The sequence below is a fragment of the Pongo pygmaeus genome, chromosome 2 (genome assembly GCF_028885625.2).
Source record: "Pongo pygmaeus isolate AG05252 chromosome 2, NHGRI_mPonPyg2-v2.0_pri, whole genome shotgun sequence".
In the NCBI taxonomy this organism is placed as follows: Eukaryota; Metazoa; Chordata; class Mammalia; order Primates; family Hominidae; genus Pongo; species Pongo pygmaeus.
Window position 1 is genome coordinate 110,337,046 of NC_085930.1, and position 17,265 is coordinate 110,354,310.

General features: G+C 37.9%; 1 protein-coding gene across 5 annotated transcripts in view; it reads right to left on the reverse strand.

Annotated features, from left to right (window-relative positions):
* Positions 1 to 17,265, reverse strand: part of SNRK (SNF related kinase) — a 66,083-nt gene that overhangs the window by 25,435 nt on the left and 23,383 nt on the right. Inside the window, exon 1 of one of the 5 annotated variants that reach the window (XM_063662009.1) lies at positions 15,873 to 16,561. The exons of the other annotated variants lie outside the window; for them this stretch is intronic. The gene's annotated coding sequence lies outside the window, so the exon portion shown is untranslated. Of the gene's footprint in view, positions 1 to 15,872; positions 16,562 to 17,265 lie in introns of those variants that run through there. 5 annotated transcript variants of the gene reach the window in all.

A 17,265-nucleotide genomic window follows, 5' to 3' on the forward strand; every position in this document is an offset into this window, starting at 1 on the left:
TTAGTTTCAAGCAGTGATTTCACATTTCAAATTTCCCACAAGATTATGACAAATGCAATGCAATTTTTAGGCTTATATGCTTAACTTTGAACTAGAAAGAAGAAATTTAAATTTAGCACCACATCTAAAAATGTCCAATTCTATTTGTCTAGTCAGTCAAATGCAACTAGATTAGAGACCTGTAAGAATTAGCATTTTATAAATTTGGAGTGTCCACCAACTAAATGTTTTAGTTTGATAGCTAGTGGAGTATTTTGATGTTTTCTTAAGTTGATGTTAAAAACACAGTCTTTTGGGCCGGGCGCAGTGGCTCACACCTGTAATCCCAGCACTTTGGGAGGCCAAGGCGAGCGGATCACGAGGTCAGGAGATCGAGACCATCTTGGCTAACATGGTGAAACCCTGTCTCTACTAAAAATACAAAAAATTAGCCAGGCGCGGTGGCGGGCACCTGTAATCCCAGCAACTCAGGAGGCTGAGGCAGGAGAATGGCGTGAACCCGGGAGGCAGAGCTTGCAGTGAGCCAAGATAGCGACACTGCAGTCCAGCCTGGGCAAAAGAGCGAGACTCCGTCTCAAAAACAAAAAAAAAAAACAAAAAACACAGTCTTTTGTGTGAGGCTGAGGTGTGCTAACATAAGATGAATATACAAGCTATTAAAACACCAGTTGATAAAAATCACCTGCTGAAAATGGCAGGCTAAGAAAATGGGTTCTCTTTCAAAAAGCAAAAAAAGTTTAATGAAACAAAGCTTTCTGGGCACTGGGGATAAAAGTCAAGCAAGGTATGTCCTTTAACAGAAGATACATTATGCAGGTTTCTCTAAAACGTTTAAGCTTGCCAGGAAACTAACTTCCTCATTTGAGAGTAAAGAGAAATGAACTTTAAATAGCAAATTTAATATAACAAATTTCAAAATTCAAAATATTAGCTCTTGAAATGTTTGTTTTGGCTAGTTCTCCATGCATAACACCTACATTAGACATGTGGTTTTAAAATGTATGCAACCTATTTTCCTGTATTAAAAAAAATCAGTATATCTTTCTAGGAATTACAATAAATACACAACCTGGTTGGTTCCATGTAGGATTATAACTTTCAGATTTTCCTTCATATTAAAAGTTTAGAAAAGTTCTCTCAAATATAACCACATATTTCCTGTTTTTCAAATTAACACTAACCACTTTTTTCAGATCATGAAAGTAGTGCATATTTAATGCCAGTAAGATCTTTTTTTTTTTTTTTTTTTTTTTTTTGAGATGGAGTCTCACCCTATCACCCAGGCTAGAGTACAGTGACACAACTGCAGCTTACTGCAACCTCCACATCCCAGGTTCAAGCGATTCTTCTGCCTCTGCCTCCCGAGTAGCCGGAACCACAGGCGCGTGCCACCACGCCTGGCTAATTTTTGTAGTTTTTAGTAGAGACGGGGTTTCACCATGTTGGCCAGGCTGATCTTGAACTCCTGACCTTGTGATCCACCCACCTTGGCTTCCCAAAGTGCTGGGATTACAGGCGTGAGCCACCGCGCCTGGCCTAACGCCAGTAAGATTTATTAACAGCGTGTGGGAGGGCCCCATCCTCACCAACACCATAGATAATCCTTACTATTAGCCTATTAGGTAAAATTATAAAGATCTGTTTTAATGTATACTGGCCTGAATATTTTTTCCCTAATTTCTTTAAGGTATAATTTATATACAACAAAATTCACCATTTTTAGGGTGCATTTCTCCAAGTTCTGACAAATGCAGTCATGTAACAACTACCACAATCAAGATATAGAGCAGCTGTGTTACCCCAAAATTTCCTTTGTGTCTCTTTGTAGTCATCCCTTCCCCAAGCCCAGCCCCTGACAACCACAGCTATTGTGTGTCCTTGCAAGTTTTGCCTAGAAATGGAGTCCCAGAGTACGTAGTCTTTGCAGTCTGGTTTTTCTCAACAATGCATTGAGATTCACTCATGCTGTTGCACACATCAATAGGTCACCATTTTTCATGGCTGAGTAGTATTCCATTGTGTAGATGTTCCACAATTTATTTCAGTTTGGGACAGTTATGAATAAAGTCACAAAAAAAGTGTGACTTAAACAAAAAACAGGCTTTTGTTTAAACATAAATTCTCATTTCTCTTGGGTAAATACCTAGGAGTGAGTTTGCTGGGCCACTGCCGGGTAAGTGTATGTTTATCTTTCTAAGAAACTGCCAAATGATTTTTCTAACTGGTTATACGATTTTACATTCCCACCAGAAATGTAGGAGCGTTTCAATTGCTCCATTCACACCCTTGCCAGCTCTTGGTATTGTCAGTTTTAAAAATTTTAGCTATTCTAATAGGTGTTGTTTTAACTTGCATTTCCCTAATGACTAATGGTGTGGAACATCTGCATGTGCTTATCTGCCATATTATGTCTTTTCTGGTGAATTATTCAATATTTTTCTTTTTTGGATCATGCTCTTGGTACTGTACAAAATATCTTTGCCTAAGCTAAGGTTGCAAAGATCCCCTATGTTCTCTTCTAGAAGTTTTATAGTTTTTCATTTTACATTTATGTCTATGACACAGATTGAGTTTTTACAAATGGCGTGAGGTACTGATCAAGGTTCATTTTATTGCATATGGATATCCAACTGTTGCCACAGTATTGCTGAAAAAACAGCCCTTTCTCTATTGAATTGCTTTAGCACCTTTGTTGAAAATCAACTGGCCACATATGTGTAGGTTTATTTATGGACCTTCTATTCTATTTCACTGATCTACCAGTCTACCCTTTGCCAATACATTTTTTTTTTTTTTTTTTTGAGATGGAGTCTTGCTCTGTCACACAGGCTGGAGTGCAGTGGCACGGTCTCGGCTCACTGCAAGCTCCGCCTCCCGGGTTCACGCCATTCTCCTGCCTCAGCCTCCCGAGTAGCTGGGACTACAGGCGCCCGCCACCACTCCCGGCTAATTTTTTGTATTTTTAGAGAGACAGGTTTTCACCATGTTAGCCAGGATGGTCTCGATCTCCTGACCTCATGATCCGCCCGCCTCAGCCTCCCAAAGTGCTGGGATTACAGGCATGAGCCACCATGCCCGGCCTGCCAATACAGTCTTTATCATTGTAGCTTTTCTACTAAGTCCTGAAGACTCTAATTATTTGCAAGGTTAAACTTTTTCTTCTTTTACTGGCGAGTTATATAACTTCTTTAATAAATTTTCTTTTCATTTGTCTATAGGGGAGTTTGTCATTGATTTGTAAGAACTCTTTCTACATTAAGAATAGTAACCATTTCCTATATTACAAATATTGCCCCAACTTGTTTGCATTATAATTTTGTTTTGAATAATATGTGTACTACATCCATCAACTGTAATCAAAGCTACTACCCTTTTTCTTATGACTCTTGCTTACAACGGCCAAGATCATATGAATATTCACTTTTTTCTGAATTACTCATATACAAATCCTTAATTCACCTGGAATTTATCTTGAAATAGACATATCTAGAAATCAATCATTTCTTCTCCAAATGTTGAATTTTTCCAGTCAATTTATTAATTCTTCCTCTTATGTTGTCTAATAATAGAGGAATTTAAAATGATTAGACCCTGTTCTTTTTTCTGCATCACTCAGAATGACCAGCTGAAGAACCATGCTAAGATACAGCAGTGCCCCTGGGGGCATCAGTCTCTATGCCAAAAAGCCACAAAGCAGACACTGATATGTATATTCAACAAATGTGCGGCAGCACTATTTGCGAGGCACTGTGCTAGGTGCTGAGATATAATCATAATGAAACCTGAAAGGTTGGCAATGAAGGGACCTAGGTGAGACAGCACCACTGCACTTTGTGTCCTGGGACTTGCCAAAATTCACCTCTGTTCATTCACTCACACAGAAAGTAACAACCACCTGGCTTTAAAAGATGCCTCCATCTTATCTTCCATCAAAGATTCTCCTTTTAGAGCTGCTTCCATGGTAAGTAGGCGCCTCGCCTTACCTCCAGAGGTGCCCATAAGCACTGTTAAACACTTGGACTTCAGGTGGCAAGGAGAGGCGCACACCGTGTTTTTTAAGTTTTTGATGACGATTTCATGATTCTTTCTCATCTTGCTGCTATCAATCAAGGCACCTGACTTTAGGAGGTCCCTGTTACCTATCAGCTGACAGCTGGAAATACGAATTTACTGAACTTGCTAGAATTATACGTAAAATTAACTAAATAAGGGTCTGAGTGAGACCCTGAATGACAGCTATGAGCAAAATACATGAGCTTTGTACATGGACTTAGGACAGTCCATTTCATCTACCAGGAGTCTTTATTTGCTTGCTTCCTGGTGCTCTCCTGAGTTTAGGACAACTCAAAAACTGGTAAGTCATCAATAGGCAGTCCTCTAATTGGTAAGATTCACGGATAGCTAAGGATTCTGAAGATTGTTTATCTTACATAAAGTAACATAAAAACAATTTTGGAAAGCCTCCTTACCATATGAAAAGCTGTCCCCTTTGTTCTCCTGACAACAGCTGAAAGAGTCAAAGGTTACAAAGTCAGGCGACACTCAAGTTCTCTCTCTATTCTTGCCTCTACTAATTAATAAATTCATTTTGATACTGAAGCTAGATGGTAAACCCAAGAAATTCTTATCAAGTTGTTTACTGATACTGATACTGATAATACAGCCTTGAATGGGATACAGGGCAAGGTACCTCACCTCACAAACTGATAACTGAGTACAAAACTAGAACTAATCTAAAACCGAGGGAATCTTCTGCCTCCAGATGGAACATAATGGGTTTCAATGAAGGTTCTGCTATAATAACTTAAAAAAAAAAAAAAAAACCTTGAAAAAATCATGTTTGTAAAGCTTTGGGAGTAACAGGAATACATGAGCTAAAATTCAAAGTCATGAAGAGCCCTTTCTAGACCTAAAGCAAAAATCCATATAAGAATCTTAAAAGTGTGACCTCAGGAGTTTCAATGGATCACAAATGTTCCTAAAAATGATTAAACCTAATCAACTTATATTATGCACTAATAAACAGGCTTTTTTGGTAGAATATCTTATTAAAACTCTGAAAATAGGTAAATTTGGGGAAAAAAAAAACCCAGCTACTCTGATACAAGAATACAAGCTTGGCGTTGACTAACATTTAATACGTCTCATTGTAAATCAACTGATTGGTGTTCTAGTGTATACATTAGTACATATACAAAACACTTTGTTAAGCCAGTTTCAGTCCTCTAGAAACTAATCACTACTGAATACAAGGCTGAGAATCACAACCTGGAACATGGTGATGAATCAGTCACACCATCTCAGGGGCTTCCTTCCACCTACTGGAGCTCCCAATCCATGTTAAACCCTAACAAGGGCCTCCAAATGTCAGTGGAGAGTTGATGCATACGAACTGTTATACAAAATGGGTTTTTAAGAAAACCATATAAAATATACCAAACATCTACAAGTCTATCTGACTTTAGGAAATAAAAAGAATACTGTACCCAATGACTTGATGTTTCCTTTGGAAACAGACCCATTTATAACCTTACCTCCAATTTTCCATAACAATCTCCTACTCAAGTCATATCTATGAAATTTAAAACACAATAGGGAAAATGGGAGATCTCGTATATAAAACAGCAATGAATGAGTCACGTATTCAAAGGCACAAAAATAAGAACACTATTTTACATGTGTATTTTATTTTCCAAAGCTTATTTCAAAACTGTTTGTGTTCATCCAAATAGTTGCGGGTCCACTTTTTACTCAACCTCATAAGCTTGCAAGATCAGATCCAAAAAAGGGCTTCATAGTGTTCAATAAACACCTCTGAAACTAACCCAAAATGTGTGTTTGTATCTCTCTGAAAACAGGAATCACAGCTTTCACTGGGTCCTCTAAGAGTCTAGGACTCATTAAATATAACATATACGAGGCAAGGAAAAGGAATTACAACATGAGCAAAGAGATCAGGAAGAGCCATAGAGGGTGACCACAATTAATGTAATCTTCATTTCCTTGGTTCATCTCTGTAACATTTATTAATTTAAATAAATATTAAGAGCTTGTTACGTTTGCCAGGTGATAGGACACTGACAAAATATAAACAAACACACAGTCCCCTCTCTCAAGGACCTTACTATTGAGCAAGGGGGACAAGTGAGCCATCTGGAGTGAGGCAGGCTTGGCATTGCCCCATCCAATTCCAAAGAGAAAGGGCAATCAGGGCATGTGTTCTCCTAACTTCATCATCCTCCTTTTTTAGCCATCCATAGCCCCTCTTTTATTTTTACCCAGCAAAATAGTATGCCTACTCTCTGCCTGGCTGCATCCCAGGTGCTGAGATTTAGATATATCTGTGAAGAGGGTCTCACTCTAAAAGGTCTTGTTTTCTGACTTACCAGACACAGTATTACAAAGGCTGAGAACCTATAATTTTTTTTCTTGGGTTTCAGAGTTTAAAATAATTCTAAATTAAAATTTTAAAAATATTAAATTAGGCACTGTTTACACTACACTAGAAATACTTTCTTATTACAACTCTATATAAGGCTAATAGATCAACCTGATGACCATACATGCAACATCCTAATGTGCTGGGACAGGGACTCCCCAGGAACTGAGACCGGTCACTAACTAGTCCCACCTGGCCCCTCTCAGTGAGCACAAGAGAGTGATCAAGCATAGCAGCCTGCATGTAAACAACAAACCGATTCTTTTCTTTTTTTTTTTCGAGACAAAGTCTCGCTTTGTCGTCCAGGCTGGAGTGCAGTGGCACGATCTCAGCTCACTGCAACCTCCACCTCCCAGGTTCAAGTGATTCTCCTGCCTCAGCCTCCTGAGTAGCTGGGAGTACATGCATGCGCCACCACGCCTGGCTAATTTTTGTATTTTTAGTAGAGACGGGGTTTCATCTGGTTGGCCAGGCTGGTCTCGAACTCCTGGCTTCACATGATTCACCTGCCTCGGCCTCCCCAAGTGCTGGGATTAAAGGCGTGAGCCACCACACCGGACTCGATTCTTTAGTACATTCGAAAACACTAAAACAACTTTTGAGAGTTCAGTCTGTTCAGCAACATGCAATGGCAAATAACAGAATTCCAAATTTATTGTGTTAGAAAGTTTGCTCTAATGCTGATTTTTTTGTCTTGCAAACTTATCTTTCTTCTTCAATAGGCATACATTTCTTACCTCAAAAAGTTTTTTTTTTTAAAAAAAAAGTAAATTTAATATTTTCAACTCCCTAAAGGTTTCCCATGTTATGACCTAAGGTGAATGTAAGTTGATTCAGTTTCCATACGTATTTTTGTACTAAAACAGCTACTGTTTTGAGTGGTTTGAAAAGCCCTCCTGAAGTTCTAAGAAACTAACCTGCTATCAAATAAACACCAAGACTTTCATTTCTTTTTTTATCTAACATTTTAAAAAAGAAAGAAAAATCCCTACTTTAGAAGTTAACCTATTCCCTAAATACAAATAACATAACATTCTGAAAGTTAAATACAACTAAAAACAACACGTGAGAAAAACACAAGAGCAAAGGTCCCGGGCCTGCCCTTCCTCCCCATTTTCCCACGGCAGCCAACATTTCAGAAATTCCCCTGAGGACAAATTTCCAAAGGAGACAAGGGTACCTCGGATACTCTTCCTCCCACATTGAGAAAGAGGCAGGAAAGGAAAGGAAAATGAGGCCAGGATCTAATGTTAAGTGTCCCTCTGGGACCACAGCAGCAACACCATAGAAACATAAAGCATCCCGTGATGTTTCCCAAAGCAGCAGCACTGAGACAGTGACATCTGATGGACTGAGGGCTAATTTTGTGTCTGGCGTTATGCTAAGTACTTTACATGTATTCATTCATCTAATCCCCTCAATAATTCTAAAGGCAGGAACTATGAACCCCATTTCACAAATGGAGGTCACAGAGCCCAGAGATGCAAGTCAAGTGGGGAAAGATAACAGGCAGTGCTGGGGCCCTACACCTCTGGAGAAGAAGCTGAGGCCTCACTGAGGGGTGACATGTGGGCAAGAAAATCAGGGGCAAGAGTGGCTAGGCAGAGGAGTGAGATGGATGGCCCTGAGGTAGGACCAGGCTTGGAGTGTGCCTAACAGCAAGGAGGCAGCGTGGCTGGAGCTGAGGGAGCAACTAGGAAGGTAGTGAGAGGAAAGTCTGGGAAGAAATGGAGATGCCAATCTTTTGGGCTGTGTTGGCCACGGTGAGGATGGTGGTTTTGATTCAGACAGAAATGGAAGGTCTCTAAATAGTTTTCAGCAGAGGAATAACATGATCCAACTTGAATTGTACAAAGAAAGGGTAAACATTGTTTTCCTTATGAGTAAGGGTTACCTGAAACGGCTACCTCAGTCTGCTGACCCAAGGAATTCTCTCCTTACAGCTGCTCCCCACTGCAATTCCCGACGTACTCTTGCCCAAAGTTCCAGATCCTCCTCTCATCTGGAACTTTCCACATCAGAAAACTGTGGTAGAAGAAACAAAGGAAAGAAAACCTGCCCCTAAAATCCCTCCTTTCTCTTGTTGTCTTTCTAAAATACACACACTTATGCCAGTCGGCCCCATTAGGAAGTTCAGACAAACTATCCAGATTCAGCGCATGAATTCTGCTTTGAAATTTATATAAATATTAACTTTTGGTTTTTGTTCATGTACTAGAACTTACAATGATCAATTGTGCACACCTTTGTCATTTTACACAGGATTTTAGAGGAAGGGAGTAAGAGGCACTAAGGACCCTTTTAAAACAAACAAACGAAAAATCCCTTTTTAGTTAAAAGCACTAAGGGCCCTTAGAAAACTGCAAAGGTACTATGAACCCAAGAAAATAAGTTTGAATGAGGAGGTGTGGTAATTTGACCTGCACAGGACCAGGGGCACTAATCAGAAGCTCCAGGGAACGGCAGTGGAAAGGAAGCAGTCTTTCTTCCTGGAAAGTGGAAAGGCAGGACGGTCTCTGGGCTCCTCAGGGAAGAGGAAAGGACAAGCAATCAATGCAGAGGAGTTTCCAAGCGGGCGGGGAGGGGGGTCTAGCTTGAAGTTCCAGACACTGGTTCTGAGAACACACATCAGAAAAAATTTCCAAGGGGTCTAAAATGTGGTTTTCACTTGTCCCTAAATGAGCAGAGAGTGGTTAAAAATGGGAGGCAGGGAAGAAAAAAAAAATTAAGCTCCAATTATCAACATCAAAAAAGAAGTATTCCTGTTTACTCTTTAAACTTAAAGAAATTAAAAACAATTTTTAAAGAACATCAGAATTTAAAATGTTGAAAATATCTTTTTCCACTAATATCTAAAAATATTTGACTCTATAGGTTAAAATCAGCAGTAGGCAAGGCTGGATGCATATTATAATTGCATGGAAGCTTCTGAATGTGAGCCTAAGCCAAGTGAATCTGAATCACAATCTCTGGGGGTGGGGCCCAGGCAACACAGGTATTTTTGAAAAATCTCCCCCAGGTGAAACTGATGGATGGTGACCACTGAGAGCCACCAGTTTAAATCTTACCCTACCACTAAACTAGAATAAATTATACATTTGTATCAACATATATTTTGTTTGATCTGAGCCTTATAACACAGTGAGAACAATAAGTACCACAGCTAAAAATCAGTGGGGAAAATTAAAAACACATAAATGATTTCTATCATATTTTTCACTCTGCTCAAATACTTTTAAATTACTGAAAAACCCACCTATATGGTACCTACAGAATACCTCCCATAAACATTTCATGCTCAAGAATCTTTACTAATTCTAAATACTTTTTATTTACAGAGGGTTTATGCCAGATCAATTTTTAATTGTGGTTTCAGAAATATTTGTTTCTTATAGGCGTGTGAAATTTCAGGAAGCTTAGGAAAAGATTTTCATTTTTTCCTTCTGGTTTTATATGACAAGTGATAACATTATAGATGTATAAAGTATCTTTCAGAGTATGTGACATTTCATTTGGCAGCTGGGTGATGGAAGGTGTGTGCTACATTTCTATGGATACGTTGTTCGTTTCTTGACAATTTAATATTACACTGGTGACTATGCCTGGGCCCCAGGCTGCAATGCAGTTTGTGCTGGGCACACTTAACCAGGAAGGTATTATTTTTAATAAAACTTACTGAGGTGCTACTTTAAAGTAGATCAAACTTCTTTCCCTAACCATAGAAGAGGCACAAATCATCCCTTGAAAACAGATAATCCCAAGCTCCATAGTCAGGAGTAGTCCTTGTGACACAAGCCTAATATCTTCTAATCTAGAACTCATCAGGGCCTGTATATCCAAATGGTAAATAGTACAAGAGTAAGTAATATAAAAGTTAAACAAATTCTGCCTCTGGGAAGAGAAGGTCCTCTGAAAAACTGAAACGTTACTAAAACATTTGTTTCTAATAAACAATGACTTAAAATGGGAAATGAAACTACACATTCAAATTTGGTGCAACTTGGGAAGGACTGTAAAAATAAATACATTAATAGCATCTCTGGAATCTGAAATAAAAGGTGTTATCGATTTCTGTATAACTTATAATTGCAGATTTTTTTTAAGAGATGGGGCCTCACTACCTTGCCCAGGTTTGTAGCACAGTGGCTATTTCCAGGCACTATCTCACTATTGATCAACACAGGAGTTTTAACTTGCTCCATTTCCGAACTAGGCCAGTTCATCTCTCCTTAGGCAGCCTAGTGGTAACCCTGGCTCCCAAGAGGTCACCATATTAATGTCCAACTTAGTGCAGACACCCGATTGGCATAATACACTACAGCCTAGAACTCCTGGACTCAAGTGGTCTTCCTCCTGTCTCAGCCTCCTGAGTAGCTGGGACTATAGGTGTGTGCCACCACACCCAGCTATAATTGCAGATTATTTATAAACCAAAGAGAAAATTTCTGATTCATTTATGACCTCTTTTTTTAATTTTTTTTTAAGAGACAGAGTCTCACTATGTTGCCCAGGCTGGACTTGAACTCCTGGGCTCAAGAAATCTTCCCGCCTCACCTTTTGAGTAGCTGGGGCTATAGGCACACACTACCAGGCCTGACTTCATTTATGTCCTTCTGAAATAGTTCAGCGTTCTATCAAAAGGTTTTACGGCTTACTTAGGCTGTACTATCTTACAAGCAGGAGTGATCCTTTAAAAAATATTTAAACATTTTAACATTATATGTAATGTTACAATCACAGTTCTTTTGGTGGACACCCATTTCCAAAATTCTCTAAAAGACTCTTTTGTAGGAAAGAGTCTACTGAGGAGCTATTTTATCACAGACTAGGGTAGACAGAAAGAAATGACAGTCTTAAGTACAACTCTTGGCTTGAATATCTCAAGATTTCCAAAAACTGGCATATTATACAAATGATAAGAAACAGTAAGTTAATAGCTATAAAGAATGTCTCAATTTATATTTTATTAATTTACCTTTTCACAAGACAAGGCAATTCATTTCAGATAGACCAGAGATAGCAATTTTTAAATGCATACTGGATTTTAAAATGTTCTTTACATGTAGTAAGTTAAGCCAAATAAATAAAGATGCTTAAGAACACAATTCTAAGATATGTCTATATCCTTCCTCACTATGGAAGATTTTAAGGCATTGTGAATCAGAAAAAGTTAAGAATCAGTGCTCTAAAATACAAGTACATACTTTTAACAGGGTGAGGGGTAAATGCTCTCACCTCAGTAGAGAAATTTTTCTGCTGATTATCTGGTTTTATATTTATTTTTAAAAATAAAAAATACCAGTGTAAGACTGACATTTGTTAGAATGCATTTGAACACTGCAAAATATAGTGTGTTTCTGTCACATCAACCTTCATTCCCAGACCACCATCAGGCATTACTGCTAAAAACTAAAACCACACTACACAATAAGCCAGAAACACTCACACTGGGATACTTGCCTTCCAGTTAATGAATAATATGTATCTATATTCAAACTTTTCATTTTGAAATAATTATATTCACAGGAGTGGCCAACAAAACAAATGGACAGGTAAGTTTCATGTATTCTTCACCCAGTTTCCCCTAATAGTAACATCGTGCTTAAATACAGTAAAATATCAAAACCAGGAAATTGACATTGGTACACTCCACAGAGCTTATTCAGATTTCATCATTTCACATGTATTTATTTGTGTATGTAGTTTCTATGAAATTTTCATCACATGTGGAGATTTGTATAACCACCAGACACAGAAGTGCTCCATCACCACAAGGCTCCTTCATGCTATCTTTTACAGGCACACCACCCACCACCATCTCTAATTCCTGGCAGCCACCAATCTGTTCTCCATTTTTATAGTTTTGTTATATCAAGAGAACTTTATAAATGGAATTATATAGCATGTAACCTGAGATGATTGTTTTTGCCCCTTGAAATCCATCCAAGTTGTTGTATCAATATTCTTTTTTATTGCTGCGTAGTATTCCATGGTATGAATACACCACAGTATAACAATTAACATGTTGAAGGATAACTAACACCTGGGCTGTTTCCAGTTTATGGCCATTATAAATAAAACTGCTATGAACATCCATGTACAGATTTTTGTGAGTACAGGTATTCATTTCTCTGGGACAAACACCCAGGAGTGCAATTGCATATTTAGTTTTATAAGAGCATATTTACTTTTATAAGAAACTGTCAAATTATTTTTCAGAGTGTCTGTGGTAGTGATTTCTCTCGTTATTCTTTTCATAATTGTTTTAGTTATTCTAGGTTCTTTGCCTTTCCAGACACGTTTTAGAATAATGTTGTCTATGTCTATAAAACCCCTGCAGAGTTTTGATAGGAATTATGTTAAGCGTCTAGATCCATTTGGTGAAGACTGGCATCTGTAGTATGTTTACTCCAATTCATGAACACATGTCTCTCCATTTATTTAGGCCTTCTTTGATTTCTATCATTATTTTTTTGTTAGATGTGTTCTGTTAGATGTGTATCTAGGTATTTCACTTTCTTTGGCGTGACTTTAAATTTCAGTCTCTACATGTTCATTATCAGTATAGAAAAGAAATTGATTTTGTGTTGATCTAATATTCTGTGATATTGCAGAATTCATTTGATATTCTAGGAATTTTTCTGTAGATTCCAGGAGATTGTCTATGTACACATTCATGTCATCTGAAAGCAGAAACAGTTTTATTTCTTCTTTTCCTATCTTTATAAAACTTTAAGTACTATGTTGAGTAAAAGTGATATGTGTACATCCTTGCCTTGTTTCTCAACTTAGGACGAAAGTTGTTTCTCAACTTAGGACGAAAGCATTCAGTCTTTCACCATTAAGTAGGATGTTATCTGTAGGGTTTTTGTAGATTCTCTTTATAAAATTGATGTTCCTCTCTCTTCCTTGTTTATTTAGAGCAGGCAAAGAGTAATATTTTAATGTAGGACAAAATACAGATTTATAAAGAAAAGATGTCTAGTTTTTTACAAACCAATATGTGTGAGGACACACCCCATGACTCTAAACAATTTCCATTAAATGCTGAACTGCAAATGAGAAATGTTGTAGAGTGTATATAGGCTTTTTGTTTATATTCAAGACTTAATCTAAATCCAAACATTTGCACTGTATCCATATGAAGCCATGTTTCAAGTAATTCAGCTTTCATTGATTACTGCATAATTGGTAGTAAGAATTAATGCAGAGACTGAACATTTCATCTTTGAAATAGTCTATAAACTTGGAAACGCCTAAAATAAGGGTTTTTAAATCCAGATCTGTAACATCCTAGAAGACTCCAAACATTAGGTGAGATGACGAAGTTCTCAATACCAAATTTAACTCATTTTAACTTGAAAATAAGAATTTTTAGGAAAGTAGAAAAAGGTCATAAATGTCAGGGTTTTACAACTTGAAAAGTTGTGAATCTATTATTTAAGAAACAATTTTCCCATTTTAGAGTTTCTATAATGAAGAAAATTTTAAAGTATCATTTTTTAAAGAGTAAGTTCTTTCCTAATGCTGCTCTGACAAAACCTTTACTTATCAAGAAATTCACTTGGAACCTCACTACAAGCAGGCCACCCCACAGGACAAGCAGCCAGACATCCATCGGTTTCAGCAGAGCCTGGTCGCTCAGAGCAAAGACATTACACCTGTCTTGGCCCAGCAGGCACAGGTTCATTGCCTTGTCTCTTCTTCCACTGAATAAACTGATGTGACAAGCAGCAATGAGCTCTCCATGGTGTACACCACTGCACTGCACTCTACCACAGGAATTCCACAAACTGCAATGAGAGATTCCAGGATTTTTCACACAGATCCTTTTTCCCCCCATCCTTTCTGACTCTGTGAAATCAACTTAATACACGTTCTTGAAAGCCCAGAGAGCTGACTGAATCAATAATGCATAAGCATGATCTAGCTACCCTTCCTCTTCCCAAATCCCTAGATATGACAGAAATGGTAGAACGCAGGTAGGATCAGACTGAAAGAGGAAACCAGAGCCCCAAAACCCAGCTGGGGGGGCTTCTGTGTTGCTCTTTTCTGGATGATGCACACTGGAAACAGGAAATAACTGCACCCAGACAACCATTAGAAGGATTAACTGAGGACTAATTTCCTACCTTATAATTCTACACTAGCCCCAAGCATGTCCACGCAGACATGTGTTCCAGGTTTTCTGTAGATTGTCTTTATCAAGTTGAGGATGTTCCTCTCTATTGTGGACATTAGGAACACAGAGAGAGGGATGGTGTCCAAGAGGTATATTAACAACCTAACAAATAGTAAGACCAGATACCAGGGCTTCCCAGTTAGCTGTATGACCCTGCTCCTCTCCCATATCCAGTAGAGTACTCAGACACCATATTCACAGACAAGGTATCTGGAAATCTCAAAAACAGAGATGAACAAACAACTAACATTCCCAAAAACGTAGGAAAAATGAGTACAATGAGAGAGAGGAACCAAGTTCATCAAACAGAAGCAGCAGCACCCAAGAAAACCTGCTTAATGAAGCACGTTCGGAACTGTTAAAATAAGAAAAACAAAATATGCTCCACTGAATCAATGAAATGTAGTTCTACAAAGAAAATTAGTCTTGCATCAGACTTCTCACTGACAACTTTAAAAGCAAAAAGATGACAGACAAAAATATCTGTGAAAAATGTATCTTCAAAGTTGGGAGAAAAATGATTTTGAATATATATTTCTATATCCAGCCAAATTATCATTAAAATGTGAAGACATTTTAGACACATAAGGACTTGAATTTTTCGCAAATCCTCTCTGAAAGGGTTTCAAACAAAACAAAGCATAATAAAAATAATCCAAGAAAGGGACAGGGAGGCCAAGAAATTCATAAAATTAAGTAAAAAGTAAGTATTTATTACAGACAAACACAAGTAAATAAGAATGTTATTAACCAAAAAAGAAGTAAAAACAAACTGATTCTTATTTGTAGGGTAGGAGAAATAACGTAGATACTGTCTGACTCTAGGCATTAAAGGTGGATACCAACACAGAGAGAAACATTACACATTGTGCAAACCACTACTGGGGAAAGAGCAAAGAAAGCTTGAATAATCTAACAAAATATGGGAAAAGGTAATAAATAATAAGGCAAATGAAAACCACAAAATAAGATAGGACGAGTCCAAACATTACAGTAATAATAAATATAAATAAATTAAATCCACCTATTCAAAGACTGATTCATAGATTAGACACGAAATACAGCTATACACAGGCATACCTCAGAGATACTGTGGGTTCGGTTCCAGACCACTGAAATAAAGTGAATGTTGCAATACAGCGAGACACACAAATTTTCTTGTTTCCCAGTGCATAAAAAGTTATGTTTATACTATACTGTAGTCTATTAAATGTGCAACAGCATTATGTCTATAAAAGATAATGTACATACCTTAATTTAAAAATACTTTACGAGGGGCACATTTTCTCAGAATCTCCCGGGGCTGTGTCACGGGCAAAAAATTAAAAAAACAAACAAACAAACAACAGAAAAAACTTTATCAAGACCAGCCCAGGCAACATAGTAAGACTCTATCTTTACAAAACTTTAAAAATTAGCTGGATGTGGTGGTGCACACCTGTAGTCCCAATTACTCAGGAGGCTTAAGTGCGAGGACTGCTTGAGCCCAGGAGTTCAAGTCTGCAACGAACTATGATCATGCCACTACACTCCAGCCTGGGCTACAGAGGGAGTCCCTGTCTCAAAGAATAAAAAAAAAAAAAAAAAAACACCTTATTTCTAAAAAATGTTAACAATCATCTGAGCCTTCAATGAGTCAAGGCATAATCTTTTTGCTGGTGGAAGTTCCTGCCTTGATGCTGATGGCTGCTTACTAATCAGGGTGGTGGTTGCTGAAGGGTGGCATGGCTGTGGCTATTTCTTTAAATAAGACAAGAATGAAGTTTGCTGCATCATTTGATTCTTCCTTTCATGAAAGATTTATCTCTGGCATGCAACACTGTTTGACAGATTTTACCTACAGTAGAACTGTAGAACCTCTTTCAAAACTGAAGTCAATTCTCTCAAACCCTGCCACTGCTTTATCAAACTTACTATGTAAGTTTACATAATAGTCTAAATCCTTTGTTGTCATTTCAACAATATTCACCACATCTTCACTAATAGAATCCATCTCAAGAAACCACTTTCTTCACCTGCGTTCATGGATTTAAAAAAATTAAGATTAAAAAAAAACAACAAAAACAAAACAAAAAAAAACCTTTCTTTGCTCATCCGTAAGAAGCCACTCCTCATCCATTCAAGTTTTATCATGAGACTGTAGCAATTCAGTCATATCTTCAGGCTCCCTTTCTATTTCTCTTCCTATTTCCACCACATATGCAGTTATTTCCTCCGCAAACTGTGATCCCCTCAAAGTCATCCATGAGGGCTGGAATCAACTTCTTCCAAACTCCTCTTAATGCTGATATTCTGACCTCCTCCCATGAGTCACAAATGTACTTAATGATGCATCCTTTCCAGGTTTTCAACCTACTTTGCCCAGATGGATCAGAGGAATTACTACCAATGGCAGTCATCACCTTACAAGATGCATTTCTTAAATAGTAAAGACTTGGAAGTAGAAATTACTCCTTGATCCATGGGCTGCAGAATGGATGCTGTGTTATCTGCATGAAAACAACATCAATTTCCTTGTATATCTCCATCAGAGCTCTTGGGTGACCAGGAGCATTGTCAATGAGTGGTAGTATTTTAAAAGGAATCTTTTTTTCTTAGTAGTAGGTCTCAAACAGTGGGCTTAAGAAACTCAATAAACTATGCT